This window comes from Globicephala melas, chromosome 14 (assembly GCF_963455315.2).
Source record: "Globicephala melas chromosome 14, mGloMel1.2, whole genome shotgun sequence".
In the NCBI taxonomy this organism is placed as follows: domain Eukaryota; kingdom Metazoa; phylum Chordata; class Mammalia; order Artiodactyla; family Delphinidae; genus Globicephala; species Globicephala melas.
The window spans coordinates 59,669,016-59,685,093 of record NC_083327.1 but is presented as its reverse complement, the minus strand read 5'-3'; the positions used below and the strand labels follow the sequence as shown (position 1 = coordinate 59,685,093).

Here is a 16,078-nt window from a genome sequence, read left to right as displayed (position 1 = left end):
CTTGTGTGAGAGTCCTAGACTCATGTTTAGATTTGTAAGGTAATAAGTTCAAGGAGAACTTAGCTGAGGTCTTAATATTCAAACCACTTTGCCTCAGTGTTTATTCTTTATACTAAACATGTCTATAATATTATACGTTTTATACTTTTACATTTTTACAAGGTTTTGATGACAAGAAATGCCACATCCGTACTTCTGAAAGGGGCAGTTACTTCCTCACATGTAGGATAAGTAGACTTTTTATGACATCGTCATGTATTTAATTAGTTTCGGTACATCAGAATTCATTCTCCTTAATTGAACATGTAAATATTTGGAGACTGTGGGCTGAATAGTGATTCTAATTCTAATATTTTTGTGATAAAAACATTTCCAACAGAAATAAAAGGATGTCAATTTCAGTTTATAAGCCAGGCAAATATTAACTGCTAGGAGTTCTATAATGGTTCCAAGTATTTTATTTGTATTAGAAAGAGCAATATTGTGTACTGCATATTTATTCCAAATTTATAGTTCTCCACCTTGGCATTGGCTTTCTTTCCCTTACATCATTCTTATGTCACTTATTTAAATATTACTTCAGCGTTTTCTGTTTTTATAAACAAAACATCTTAGCTCATCGGCAAGAATATGGTTCCTTTCCTTTGCATGTACAATCTGGACTAAAAGGGAGCAAATCCCACCTGGATTTATTGTCATAAAGAGTCCCCATAATGGTAGTCTTCAGCTAATATTAGTTTGTCAGGGCACTGTCTCCCAGCTTCTCAGGACTAGACCCTTCAAGTTCTTCTGTGCCACCTTCTTGTCATCTGCCATGACATTAGTTTCTGGAAGATTCCTTCATTGCTATATTGAACCATTCTGCAGAGATAACCATTGCTGCTACCAACACTTAAACACAGGGTGGCGGGGCTTCCCTGGTGGCGCGGTGGTTGAGAGTCCGCCTGCTGATGCAGGGGACATGGGTTCGTGCCCCGGTCGGGGAAGATCCCACATGCCGCGGAGCGGCCGGGCCCGTGAGCCGTGGCCGCTGAGCCTGCGCGTCCGGAGCCTGTGCTCCGCAACGGGAGAGGCCACAACAGTGAGAGGCCCGCATGCCGCAAAAAAAAAACACACACACACACAAAAAAAAAAACAGGGTGGCAAAGGGAGAAGTGGCTCTTATTTACAGTATTTTATAATTCATTTTCTCAGATTTCCACTTCTAGTATGATTAAGTGAGATCCTACTAGACCCAGTATCTTCACAGATAACAATTGTAAACTCTGAATAAAGTACATTCAACAACAGGAACAACCACCTGAAGTCACTGAAGAGTGAACAAAAGCAAGAAGATTCTGGAAGGGAGTTGACACTAGGAAGGAAGGAACAGCATAGGGTGAGTTGCCCACTTAATATGACTCTTAGCTTGAAGGCAGACCAAAGTTAGTGTTGTACTGGGTGGCTAAAACTTCAATAAATACATCAAACTAAAAAACTTCTGCCTAGCAAAAAAACAAAAACAAAAATAATAAACAGAGTGAAAAGGAAACCTATAGACTGGCAGAAAATATTTGCAAATCATATATCTGATAAGGTGTTAATTTCTAAAATGTTTAAGGAACTCCTATGACTCAATAGTAAAAAAACAAACCAGACTTGATTAAAAAATGGACAGAGGACTTAAGTTCTCTAAAAAAGATAAATGGACAAAATTATATGAAAAAGTGTTCAACATCACTAATATCAGGGAAATGCAAATCAAAACTACATTGAGATACTACCTCCCACCACTTAGGATGGTTGTTATCAAAAAAACAAAAGACAAGTGTTGGTGAGGATACATATAAATAGGAATGACTGTATGCTGTTAGTGGGAATGAAAAATGGTGTAACCACTATGGAAAACAGTATAGTAGTTCTTAAAAAAATTAAAAATAGAATTGTCATGTGTTCCAGCAATACCACTTCTGGGTATTTATCCAAAAGGATTGAAATCAGGGTCTTGAAGAAATGTTAGTACTTCTATGTTTACTGCAGCATTGTTCACAATAGCCAAGACAGGGAAACAACCTAAAGTCCATAGAGTAGTGAACTGATAAAAAAATGTGGTATAGGTATACAATGGAATGTTATTCAGCCTTAAAAAAAGAAAGAAATCCTGCAATATGAATGAGTCTTGACTACATTATGCTAAATGAATATCAGTCACAAAAGGACAAATACTGCATGATTCCACTTATATAACATATCTAAAATAGTCATACTCATAGAGGCAGAGAGTAGAGTGGTGGTTGCCAGGGACTGGGTCGGGGGGAGACAGGGAATTGCTTTTCAGTGGGTATAAAGTTTCAGTTATACAAGATGAATAAGTTCTAGAGCTCTCCTGTGCAACGTTGTGCTTATAACAATACCGTAATGTACACTTAAAATTTTATTAAGCGGTAGAGCTCATGTTAAGTGTTCTTAACACACACACACACACACACACACACACACACACACACATACCTCCAATAGAAAATCCACAGTGTTTTCTGCCTTAAGAATCAGAGGCTGACATACAGGACAACCACAGCTACTGGAAAGTGAATGAGTGAGGAGGGAGTCCTGGAAAGTAGAGAGCCAGAGAGATCACCTAGTTCTGCATATAAATTCTTCCCAGATCTCTGACTGACCCCCATATCATGCATGCTGGAGACAAGCTGAAAAGTGCTCAAAAAAACAATAAAAGAACTGAACTGGATTTTGAGCTGTCATTTGCAGTTTGGGCTCAAACAAGTTAACTCCTTGCTAAAATAAACAGAAAACAAAAATCCTTTTTAGAAGATTATAACAGAATCTAGGGTCTCCACAATATGACATTAACTATGCCCAGGATAAAATCCAAAATTATTCAACATTCACAAAACTAGGAAAATGTGACCCATTCTCAAGAGAAAAGATAATCAATAAACTCTTAGATGATCCAGATGTTGCAATTTGTTAGCAAGATTTCAAATCAGTTATTTTAATTATGTTCAGGGACATAAAGAAAAAACATGTTCACAATTAGTGAAAAGATAAGAATCTTCAGTGAATAATTAGAAAATATTAAAAAGAATAACATGGAAATTGTAGAACTGAATATACAATATATGAAAGAAAAAAAAGTCAGCAAATGAACTTAACAGTAGAATAGAAATGACAGAAGAAAGATTTGGTAAGTTAGATGATAGAAATTATATAATATAAAGAACAGAGAAAAAAACTGAATGAATAGAATCTCAGGAACTGGTGAAACAATATCAAAAGGTCTGGCATATGCATAATTGGAATGACAGAAGACTATAGAGAAAGAATAGTGCCAAAAATGATTAAAACTTTCCCAAATTTACACATTTAAGAAGCTCAGCAAAATGCACAAAGGATAAATAAGAAGTAAACCATCTCTGGACACATCACATGATGCTAAAAACTAAAGATAAGCAGAAAATATAGAAATACTCAGAGAAAAATGACATACTTCATACAGGAGAACAATGATTCAAATGACTGTGTCTTATCAGAAACTATGAAGGACAATTCAGAAGAAAGTGGGTAAACATCTTTAAGTTGTGGAAAGAAAAATGAATAACCTCAGAATACCAAATCCAGTAAAAATATTCTCCATGAATGAAAGCAAAGTAAAGATATCTTCAGATGGAAAAATAAACTAAGGTTAAAATTTTTTGTTGCTCAGGGGACTTGGACTACATGGAACACTTGTACTTAAACAGTAAAAGTAAGATGATGCTATAACCTCTATTGGTACTTTACCAAAAGATAATGATCACGGAAGTAAATTTTAAAAGAAAGTAATTTACCCTATTTTAAAGTTCCAGACTTGTTTTAGGGTAAAGGTCGACTAAATATAGCCTGTGGGCCAATTCGTGTCTGCAGCTTGTTTTTGTAAGTAAAGTTTTATTGTAACATTGCCACGCCTATTTGTTCATGTATTGTCTATAGTTGCTTTCTCACTTCAATAGCAGAGTTGATCAGTTATGATAGAGACCATCTTGCCAGCAAAATTTAAAATATTTAATATTTAGACCTTTCATGAAAAAAATTTTCTGACCCCTGTTCCAGAGTCCTTGACCAAGCTGGCTTCCTGGTTTGTCTTCACACCAGTGTGGACCACGAGGTATCACCATACTTCTGAGACTAGGCCAAATGATACTGGGGCTGGAGAGAAGAGCAAGTTTTATTCTTACTCCAAACTTAGGTCTATCTGCCACATACTTCTATCGTGCACTTGTACTGACCTATTCTTAGGATGACGTAAGCTGATGTAACTGGGCAATTCTTTACAAAGATAAGCCTCGTAGCAACCACAGAGGATAAACAACGAGATGCTCCTACAACGATCTGGGAAGCAGATCTAGTTCACTCCTGAACTAGAGTGATGACAATGGGAATAGAAAGGAGAAGTCCAAGAGATATTTCAGAGAAGTCAGTGAAATATTGAATGTGGAAGACAAAAGAGAGGCAACAGCAAAAGATAACCCTTAGAAAATATGTCTGTGTCAGGGTTAAATTCAAAAGCACCCTTCAGACCTTTAGGATCTAGGGAGATTAGCATCCGCGTTAGTAAAACCCATTGTCACTGGCCCATTGTCATGTTCATGTCTGATTCTGAGCTAATGTGCAAAGTCTCTGTTGCTGGTGCTCTTAACAATCTTCCTCTAAGTTGCTCCATTCTTTTCTGATGAACTCTTGACTGTGTCAATGATTATTGGATATGGTCTAGGAGAGTATTTTCCAAGCTGTAGTTCATGACCCATTAGATATCATGAAATCAAGTTGGTGATATGAAAGCAGTAATTTAAAGATGTAATAGAACTGAATAGAAGAATAGAAAAAATATGTATGCGTAGGTCATGTAGAGTAATGGTAAGAAATATTTTCTTGTGTGTGTGTGTGTGTGTTTGTGTGTGTAAGTGGATTGCAATGTAAAATTAATTTTTTGTGGATCACTGTCAGAAATGCTTGAAAAATCTTGTATAAGAGGCATCAACCTATCCATACCCTTTTTACACAAGGGAGGTCAGACTCCATGGCAATGTGGAGATCAAAATTCCTTTCATCCTTCACTGCCAGAGATTGATCTCAGGCTAAAAGAAGAGTAATAACCACTTAAATTTTCTATTAATTGACTTTTATAACACATATCCACAAAGACTACATGTTTATGAGGTATGCCCTTAGATAACCTATCATTCACTTTGTAAATAACAACCATTTATTTAATACCGATTGGAGACATGCACACTACCATGGATAATATCGTTGATCATCTTTGATGGTGTCCTAAACCTTTTCATGTACATCTTTAAATTACTCTAATTCCCATATGAACTAGTTCTATCACCATCCAAACTTCACACAGTTTAATGAAGGGCATTCTAGACTTCATTTATAATGAGCTTTAATAAAGACTCCAGTAGCCAAAAAATCACATGATTTTGATAAGGCTTTTAATTTATCAAGGATGAAAAATGTCTTTATGTTATTAACCACAAATAGGCATTTGGAGGTATAAAATATACTAAACTTCAGAGTGCCTAAAATCTTTTCATGAATCTTTGGTTCCTCCCTTCGAAAAGATGGAAAGTTATTTGAAATCAACATCTTATGATTCTAATTATAATCACTTGAGGAATTAATGACGGTATAAAGATTTCTTTTATAAATTGAGACAAAATAATATAGTAAAGTTAAAGTGAAGTGAATACCTGATAAAATACTAGTCGAATAAGAATTGGAACACTTTAGGGACCCTCACAAACCAAATGATTGATGAAGTGTTAAATTCAGTTTTTAAAGCAGCAAGATAAATCTTAATGAGATAAAATAAGACTAATTTAAAAATTAGTCACTACTTATTCAAACAAACTGTAAACAGTCTTGACAGTAAAACAATGCTGGGTAATCCCTGATCAACTTTTATTTATTTTACATTTACATTCCCCAATATGATGTAGGAGATAATTTGTTGCTTTATAAATTATGTTTTCCTTATACCTAGGGAGAATTTTCCTATGAAAGACATTGGATTCTTGGTCATACACGTTGTGGTATTTTCTCATTTCATAAGATTTAGTGTTACTAGTCTCTAACTTTTCAGTTTGTAACAGATTTCGAAACAAGTCAACAGACACATTAAGACATTGGTTATTTTGGGCTAGTGTCGAGTAAGTGAATATTCTAGGAGATTCTGGTGCTGTGCCAATGTCATTAAGGCTAAGTTACAGAGTCAGGTTTTTCAAGAAACTTTGATATTTGGCAAGAGGTCCTTTTTTCATATTGTTACCCGTTACTACATTCAAAGGACTTGTCTACAGATAGGTTGATAGAGGGCAGTCAAGTCTTTTGTACTGCATAAATTATATCATTAAGTGTCTGAATATGGATTGACTTGTTCTCAAGACCTAAAAACTAAACACAGCTGAGAGCTAAATCCCATGACAAATGAAAGCTCTGTGCAAAGATCACAGACCGCATATAGCAAATGGAATTTCTAAAAACCACATTATCCTCTAATATACACCTGATAAATGAACATCTACAACTGCAGTTTGAGAGAAAAAAAGAAATTAATGTTGCTGCTTCAGGATAGCAAGAATCAAAGAAAAAATGTAGCATATACATTAGAAGCAGAAAAGATTAATGCATTCAATTTAGTGTTCAATGTAAAAAAATTGGGGGGAGGGTAATAAATGATAAAGCTAGATTAAAGTTAATGCATTAGGCTGTTCGTCCTGAGATTCCTGTTAAAAAAAAACTTTTGTATTGTATGAAGTAGCATATTTAATGCTACTTTCAAAGTTAAACCAAACAGCTATGGGTTAAATACGGAAAAATTCAACTGTATTACTCTTAGTATTTTTGCCACCCCCCCAAATTTCTTGCAATTGTATTTTAAAAGTAACTTATGATTATTTTGAATAATAATATATAATTATTGAATAATAATAATTTGTATTATATAAATAGTATATTATATAAGATTTATATTTTTGAGTAGCAATTTAAATTAGCCATGCTGGTCAAATTTTAAAGAGTTATCATTATAACTAATTTCTACAAAACTGCTATCAAATCAATTAACTAGCTGAAGTGGTATTATTACTAAGCAGTCCATTAATCCATAGTTCATTTGATTCTATTTCTTTCTCAGATTTTTTATTGTTTAGTCATGGCTACTATTTCTGATAGAGAAAACATATAATTAATTTGGAATAATAATATAAAGTGATTGAATTGAGATTAAAGGCCAAATGGGCACCCAGAATTTGAATTGTATTTCATACCATCAAACGAGATTCAATCTATATGTGTACAACTTAGTGCTTTTTCATGCTTTCTCATTTTATATTTACGTTGGTTGATTTGTGCAATAGATATTTACAATCATTACTGCGTGTCAGACTTTGTACATTCCACTACATATACAATAAAGAACAAAGTACAAAGAGGCGTCTTCTCTCTTCCTCTTTTCATCTATTTTTGACACTGTCTTATCTTCCCTTCTGGGGTAGAAGCTCCATAAGAAATACTATGAATCTTTCTTTAGAATCTTACCATACTGCTTAGTACAGGATATGCAATAGTAGTTGCTCAATAAAATGTAAGTAAAAGAAAAATTACAATTAAAAGTAGCTTTGAAGTCATATAGTCTAATGGCTTATTTCTACAGATGACAAAGCAGTTAGCCAACTTACTACTCAAGATTCATAGTTAGTGCCACAGGCAAGATTAGAATCTAGGTCTCAACTTCAGACCCCAAGCTTTTTACAGTGTCATGCTCTTCCACTTCTAAGAAGATGATTATCATAGGATATTCAAAGATAAAATGAAACTAGTGTGTTACATCATAAATAATTTTTTAAACAGATTAAAATATATACATTCCATATAGTTAATTAGAAAAGAATATAGTGAGCAGACTATAGTGGTGGTGATTCAGGAGGAGTAGGATGATGTTGAAGATAATGAACAAGTCTGATTTTGTGTAAAATATCTTCAAAGATGTAGGGAATTTTATTATAAATCTTATAGAGAAGTAATGAAAAACCTAGTACAGAAATTTGAGAAAATCATAGAGAAATAAGAGATGGATAATGTATGGATTATATGCCTCAGATAGAAATGGAGTAGTTGAGAGGGAGAGAGGGTTTGAAAATAGACTTTCTCAATTCTATATTTACATTATAGGATTTGAAGTAGAAGTTTAAGGATATTGTAAATTTTTGTTATAAACAGAAATCTTCAGTATATCTAAGTCTATAGAATTTTGATCACTATATGACAAATGTAATTGAGTTTTATTAGAGTAATATTACTTCAAAAGGTGCATATTAATTTTATTAGGGAATAGATTGAATTAGGCTAGGATATAACTATAATATTTAAAATGAAGGAAAAAAGAGAGTTATTCTAAACTTATAAATGTGGGAAGTCAGTATGACAACAATTTGAACTTCTAGTCTCCATAACATTTTCCTCAATTTTATGGTTTTAATCTTCATATCAGCTTAATGAATGCTAAGGAATGAACTGTGTACCCCCCAGATTCGTATGTTGAGGTCCTAACCCACATGTGACTGTATATTGAGATAGGGCTTTTAGGAGGCAATTAAGATTGAATGAGGTCATAAGGGTGGGGTCCTAACCCATTAGGATTGGTGGTCTTATAAGAAGAGGATGAGAAATTTCTCTCTTTCTCTCCCCAATGTGCACACAAAGAAGGGGTCCCATGAGCACACAGCAGGAAGGCAGAAGACTACAAGCCAAGAGGAGAGGACTCAGAAGAAAACTTACCTTCCTGGCATTTTGGACTTCCCAGTCTCCAGAACAATGAGAAATAAATTCTGTTGTTGAAGCCACCCAGCCTATAGCACTTTGTTATGGCAGCCTTAGCAGACAATGAATAAAGTAAGAATGAATAAAGAATAAGACAATGAATAAAGTAAGAATTTTGCTAATAGCTACACTTGGCAGATAATATACCTGATATGAGGAGTGACATTTTTGAATTAAGCTTATGTGGTTGCAAGTTTGGGACATAAAACCAGGCTGCTTTAAGTCCATTGTTCATTTTCTTGGTTCATCCATAATTACAGAGTCATTTTGAACTAACCTTACTTAGATACTTTATTCAGTATTTTAAGTCATAGATTAATCAGTAACGCAGACATCAGTTTAAGTTCTGCCAGCAGTAATCAACATATTATAGAGAATTAGTTGCTGAGGAATGCCGTAGTAGTCAGAAATTATAGGAAACCACAGCTAAGATTTCAGCTGCCCATATCATTGGGGAGTGATTTGAAGATTGCCTAAAACCACACAGAACCTTACATTTGCAATCTGCTGAAGCCAATTGTCAAAGGGACAATAATGGCTTTACCTCCCTTCAGCCTGTCACACTCCATGCAAATACCTTTTGTTGGCAGGTCTGCACTGCAATCCTGCTGGCCAGGGTGTCTGGAAGATGCGCTTCTTGGTTCCAGCTCCAGGAATACACAAGACAGAGGGCAATAGGGAAAGCATGCTTTTTACCCCTGAAGAAAATAAATCCATCTCAGTTAAGAAGCATGCTAATTGTCTTCTCTATGCCTATTTGTCACTGTCCTGGACTGAGGAAAATTCAAAGACAACTAAATCAGAGTCAATGACAATGCCCTCAGGTCCTCACAATCCAGATGACACAAAAGAATAACACCTGCTGATAAATGCTATAATGCTATACTGCAATTCTTTACCAGTTATATCATTTATATTATGTAATACCTCCTCAGGAGAAGACTCATTCAGAAAAAGGTCTTCTCAAGAAGAAAAATGACTATAATTTATTAATATCTTTTGAATTCCACTCTGACTAGATTTTCTTGTTCAGTTATTATGTAAACTATCTTCAGGAACATCTTTTATGAAAGTGTCTTCAATATTAGTGTAAGCATTATGAATACATTTCAACATAGTCATAACATTTTATTATCTAAAATAGCTATTAGTATAACTCAATAAAAATTAGTCTAGATCAAAGACTAAAATTATAGCTCACTTTAATCTTCAGACATTATCACTGAATTTATATATGACTTGGTTCCAATTTACATTTGGTAGAACAACTACAGTTTTCAAAATTCTCTTTTGACAACATCACAGGATTCATAAAAATGTCTAACTACTTTTTTACCCTGCAGAAATCTTTACAATAATATCTCATATCTATAAGAGTTATATTTTAATATAATTATCCCATTATTATAATAAATCAAATTTAAAAATACCTTTTACAACTTCCCACGAAGTGTGATTTTCTCATCTTTCTTTCACTAGAAAAAAAAGCATGAAAAGAAGCATATCATTAAGTTATATTATTTATGCAACTGAATATTATCACTTCGTTGTACAAAATGAAAACTAAAGTTTTCTAGTTGCAATTATTGCTAAAATTAATTTTAAGATCACACATGCCTTTCCTTAGAATCTTATCTAACACTAACTCTTCTCTTCAATATGTGTATATATATTGGAGATTCTTAAATGATTCTATCTCAAGAATAACAAACTGAGGATTATATTTCACAATGCAGAGCTCAGTAGATCCCCCTTCCGCAATGTAGATCAGTGTCTTTGATGACAATTTTAAATTGAGGGTCTTGCAAATGTTATCTCTTTCTCTTTTCCACTAATACATTGTCTGTCAACATATAGCTTATAAAAGCCTTAAGAATAAGCTCTCTGTATTCAAAATTATTGTATTAATTAAATTAATTCTAGACCTTAAATAGACCTAGAAGTTTCCCAAGGTTAGTAGGTACTCTACATGTTTATTGCTGCTGCTAATAAAAACATCAAAGTGGTTTTCTGCAACTTGCTTCAGTGTCATATTGCTCTGATACACTCTTAGGAAAATGATCAAACCTGCTTTACATATACTTTTAGAAATACCTTTGATCATGTCATCAACAATGACAAAGAATTCGTAATAATGGTAATAAAAGTAATATACAAACATTTACTGAGTGCATACCATAATTCTAGTAATGAGCTTAGGTTCTTTACATCTATTATTTGAAATGAACCACAATCTTGCTAGGGTGGTATTGTGAGCTCCACTTTACAAACTAAAACTACTATTTGAAAAAGTGGAAAAAGAAAACATTATAGAATGTAAAATTACATTTCACAGAAATACAATTCTCATATTTTAAGGAGACTCATAGTGTCAATTACAAAACTAATATCTCCTAAAATCTTATTTTCCAGCAAAACAATAAAATCCAGAAAGGATCTTTTGTTTTCTTTCAGTTCTTTGTTTCAGAAAGAGTGCCAGGGAGAAATGGCCGGAGGACTGTTGCTGATCTCTTTTCCAATTTTCTTCTTTCTCAAAATGTATTCTTTTGTAGCCAGCCCAAGTGATTAGGCAACCACTTCCACCACTGTCACTGTAGGCTTTCCTGAATATTCCTTCCAGACATTCCTCAGTTAAATTGCGTCAACGACCTTCACTTTATTCTGAGAAAATATCAACAGGTGCAGCTGAACTCTGATGCTTAAAATTATGAATTATGAAATAAACCCAGAGAAGAACTAGAAAATTAACAGTAGTTTGGCCACAATGACATAATGGTGACAGAGGGCTCAACTTGAGCACTTTAGAAGGATCATTTTCCTAGACATTTGAAAAACAAAATACTTTCCTCTAATTTTTAAGCTGGGAAATAATTTCCAGCTAATTTATCAGAGCCACTCATCATCCAATTAACCACCAAGTTAATTCTGTTCTCCTTACAGAAACAATTATTTCAGAAAGATATTAAAGATAATTCCTATTATTCAAATAAAAAACCCCACAAATTATGATCTTTCCCCAAACCTTTATCCCATGGCTCTAGTGAATGGCACCATGGTCTCTCCAAGTTGTGCAAACAAGAAAAGTTGTCATCATTGTTTATGACATGTTCCTCTCCTTCACCACCTCTGCCCTGTATCCACTCATCAGCAAATCCTATGGATTTTATCTCTGAAACTTTTACCAAATCCATGTAGCTTTTTCCATTTCCCCTCAACCCTAGTCTAAAGCTACCATTGTTTCTCATCTGGACTACTTCTAGAAACTTCTCAGGGACTTATCTATACTTACTGTTATATCATACTCAAATCACCACTGCTCTAGAAGTGATCTTTACAATGTAAAAGACACAGTCACGTGTACTCCTTTCTCACCAGTTGGTTTCCCATAGCTCTAAAATATTGATTCTTGACAGGGCCCTTCATAGAATATTTTGGAAATATGGATGTAAATATTTTATTTCTAGTCCATGGCAGACTGCATTTCCAAATAATGACACTATCCTTAATTCCATATACTTTTCCTACAACATGACTTTGGCACTTATCCCATCAAGAAGTACAAAAATTTTCCCTCTCTTTCAATCTAAGTGGCTTGGTGACCACAGAGTAAGTGATGTTATGAGACTTCAAAAGTTAGTTCATAAAAGGTGATACAGCATCCACTTAGCTCTCTTGGAATGCTCTTGGTACCTAGCTACCATGTTTTGAGGAAGCCACAGCCACATAGAGAGGTCACTTGCCCATGTTCTGCTCAATAGTTCCAGCTGAAGTCTCACCTTTCAGTCAAACTCAAGCACTAGATGTGTGTAAACGAACTTTCAGATTATTCAGGTCCCCAGCTACTGAGTCACTCTTAGCTCTCAAGTCTTTCTAATTGAGACCTCAGACATTGTGGCTCTGAGATATGCTGTCACTGCTTTGCTCTTTCTGAATTCTTAATACCCACAATTTGTGAGTGTAATAAAGTGGTTATTTTACACTCCCAAATTTGGAGTTGTTTGCTATGCAGCAGTAGTAACTGGGACACTGCTTGAATTTATATGTTGAATTCCACATAATTTTATTATAAATTATTTTTCTTTTATTTACTTTTCTTTTATATTACTGTAAGGGCATTATTGATTTTTTAAAAAATTATGTGTCTAGGTAGCTGTATTAGTCAGGGTTCTCCAGAGAAACAGAACCAATAGGATGTATTTATATCGATATCTGTATCTTTCTGTCTAGATTTATTTTAAGGAATTGGCTTATGTCACCATGGGGGTTGGAAGACCACAATCTGCAGGGCAGACCCAGGGAAGAGTTGATGTTTAGTCTTGAGCCCAATGGCAGTTTAGAGGCAGAAATCCTTCCTCTGCTGGGGACCTCACTTTTTTGTCTTAAGGCTTTCAACTGACTGGATGAGACCACCCACACCATGGAGGTGATCTGCTTTACTCAGAATCTACTGATTTAAATGTTAGTCACATCTAAAAAGGAATAAAAACCGTGCAAGCTGGAGAGTGTCAGGAGAATCTCCACTTCTCTCTCTTTTTCTCTCTTGGTCCTGCCCTGAGGCCAGCCCCAGGTGTGGAACTGTACAGTCATGGCAGCTGTGGCAGCAGGCATGTGAATCCCCAATGGAAAATCCTTCTCTGGATAAAAGAAACTGAGAAAATAAGTCCCTATTCTGATTCTAAAATTTACATGGAAAGGGAAAAGAGCTAGAATTGCCCAAACCATTTTGAAAAAGAAGAAAAAAATGAAAGAACTCAGAATTCTTGATTTTAAAATGGACTGTTAAAAAAAAAAGTACTGTTAATCAACCGTAAGCAAGGCAGTGTGGTATTTGTGAAAGGATACATATTTTTTACTGTGTGTAAGCTAAAAATAAATGGTAAAAAAGACAAAATGGTTATATGACAGCAATTTTATATGATGCAATCTAATATACCAAATATTCATTTCGCCAAATATTGTGACATCACTAGATTGGAAGACTAGCAGGAAGAGATATGTCTGTGTTGTAGGTGGTGAAGCTAAAGAGTTAAATCCTGATGTTGAATTGTAGATAGTCAATAGATAATTTCCCATATTAAAATATTAGGAAACATCATTTTAAAGTATGTTATTTGGAAATACTGAGACATACAACAGAAGAAATAGTGGAGAATTGAAAGTGGTTGTTTCTGTGCAGTGGGATTCTGGGGTAGGGAGACAGGCAAGAATCGTTGTTTGATAATATATTACATGTATGATTTAGCGCATAGTTATATGTAATTGTTCTCTACTATAAAATATAAAATAAGTAGGATTTAAAAGGGTAGAAACCATTCTGGACTAGGGAAAGATTGAGTGCAGAGACCAGCTCTATCTAAACAGGAGTTCTTCACCTGGAGGTAACGGTGGGTCTAGTGGGTTCAGGGGACAGCAAAGGAAATGAGCTGTTTCCAGCAGGGGACTGTGTTAGGAACAGTAGGACAAGTAGTTGTTTTGACGCTGAATGGCAGGCTGGGAGCTTTGGACTTAGAAGTCTGGAGGTTTTGAGCCCAGATGAGAAGTAATTGCCTCTACCTGTTTGACCTGGGACAAATTGCTTATCTTCCTGGATCTCAGTTTCATCACTGTAAAAAATAAGTAAATTATCTGTAAGGGTCACTTCAGATTCTATGATAAAACTAAGGTTCCAGGATGGTCAATCTGTGGAAGTGAGAAAGGGGGAGACACAAGCAGGCAGTCCAAATTGGAGGCATTACAGTTACTTGTTTTAGAGGCCCAGGAGAAAAAACAAGGTATTTATTTTGTGCAAGAAATGAAAGATAGCAGTAATGTATAAGACAAAGTTTCTCAAACTCTTTGGTCTCAGGACTGTTAAAAAAATTCTTTTTTAATTATTAAGGATCTCAAAGAACTTTTGTTTGTTTGGGTTATATTGATCAATATTTACTGTATTAGAATAAAGCACAAATGTATACAATCCCAAAAAATTTTGCATTCCATTTCAGAGGGCCCCAGGGTTCCCTTGTGGGCCATCCATAGATTACAGGTTGAAAACCTCTAGTATATGAGTTCGAGGTTAGAATAAATGTGCAAGGCAAATCTGATTTTGCTAGAAAATTTTGGATTGGTTCTAGAAAACAAACTACCCAACATTGGTTTTATGTTGTTGAGCCAAAATAGTCTTTGGTCTAAATCATATTGCTGGACTAGATGACCTTTAAAATCCCTTCAAACCTAAGATTACATTATTCTGTGATTCATCCTTATTGGCTAGTTAGACTGTTCTGATTTCATTGCTTTGTTGCACCACCCTTACTTCACTAGGGTTATATCCAACTGGCCTCATGTTTATTCCCCAGAAACTGTAGTCATAAATTTATCTTCCAATTTCCTTTGCTTAACTTGGAAAACGTCTAGTGAATTAAAAAGTCTATTTCCAGAGAATAAAAAGCAATGGCAAGTAGCTTATTTATTATACACATACATACTTCTAATGACAAGGAACAAGAGAGGAAGTGTTTTTTGGCCAAAGCATTGCATTTTTACAATTCAGAATCATTTTTAGCTAGTAAATTCCATTATTCTTTCCTACATCACTTTTCCAATAGAAGAAGATTTCCATTAAAAAAGAAGAAAACATCTTTATCCAAGCATGTAAACCAAAGGAACAAGGTCTTTTCTGCTTGGGAAAGGCTACAGTACCATAAATCAGCATGCATAGATATTTTCAAAAATTCCAAGAGCAAACTGTGACCTTGAACATATCATGTATTTTCCAGGACTTCAGAAAAACTTTGGAGGCAGAGAGCTCACCAAACTTCAAATCTGTGGGTAAGTAACTTGAAACAGCCAGCTGATCATTAGGAAATGCAGCCCTCAATAAGGATTCTCCAAATACAGAAATGTTTCCAGAGAAAAAGTGCAGACTTTATTTTAAATTTTCAAGTTTATTATAGAGACAGAACCCAAATCTCTGAAGAGCCTGAGAGGCAGAGTTGTAGGCTTGCTGGGAAGAAAATTAAATTCATATAAATGAATAACAAACCTGATTCTCTGCCTCAATTTTATCAAAGTGAGATTTGGCTTAGCTTCAAGATTAAGTCAACTAATTGGTGTGTTATTATGTTTCCAACTGCCTTTCTGCCTTGTCCCCCTTCCTACCTAGCTTGAAATTCCCGCCATGTGATAGTCCTGGTGAAATACCCCTTTGCCACCTAGACGGGAATGCTAGCCCTCT

At 34.8% G+C, this 16,078-nt stretch overlaps 1 long non-coding RNA gene across 1 annotated transcript in view; it reads left to right on the top strand.

Moving 5' to 3' along the window:
* The window catches only part of LOC115851184 (uncharacterized), a 51,376-nt gene extending 35,700 nt beyond the window's left edge, over positions 1–15,676 (top strand). The window contains exon 3 of the long non-coding RNA XR_009558854.1: positions 15,621–15,676. This is a non-coding gene — a long non-coding RNA (uncharacterized lncRNA). The remainder of the gene's footprint in view (positions 1–15,620) is intronic.
* Positions 15,677–16,078: the final 402 nt, after the last annotated feature.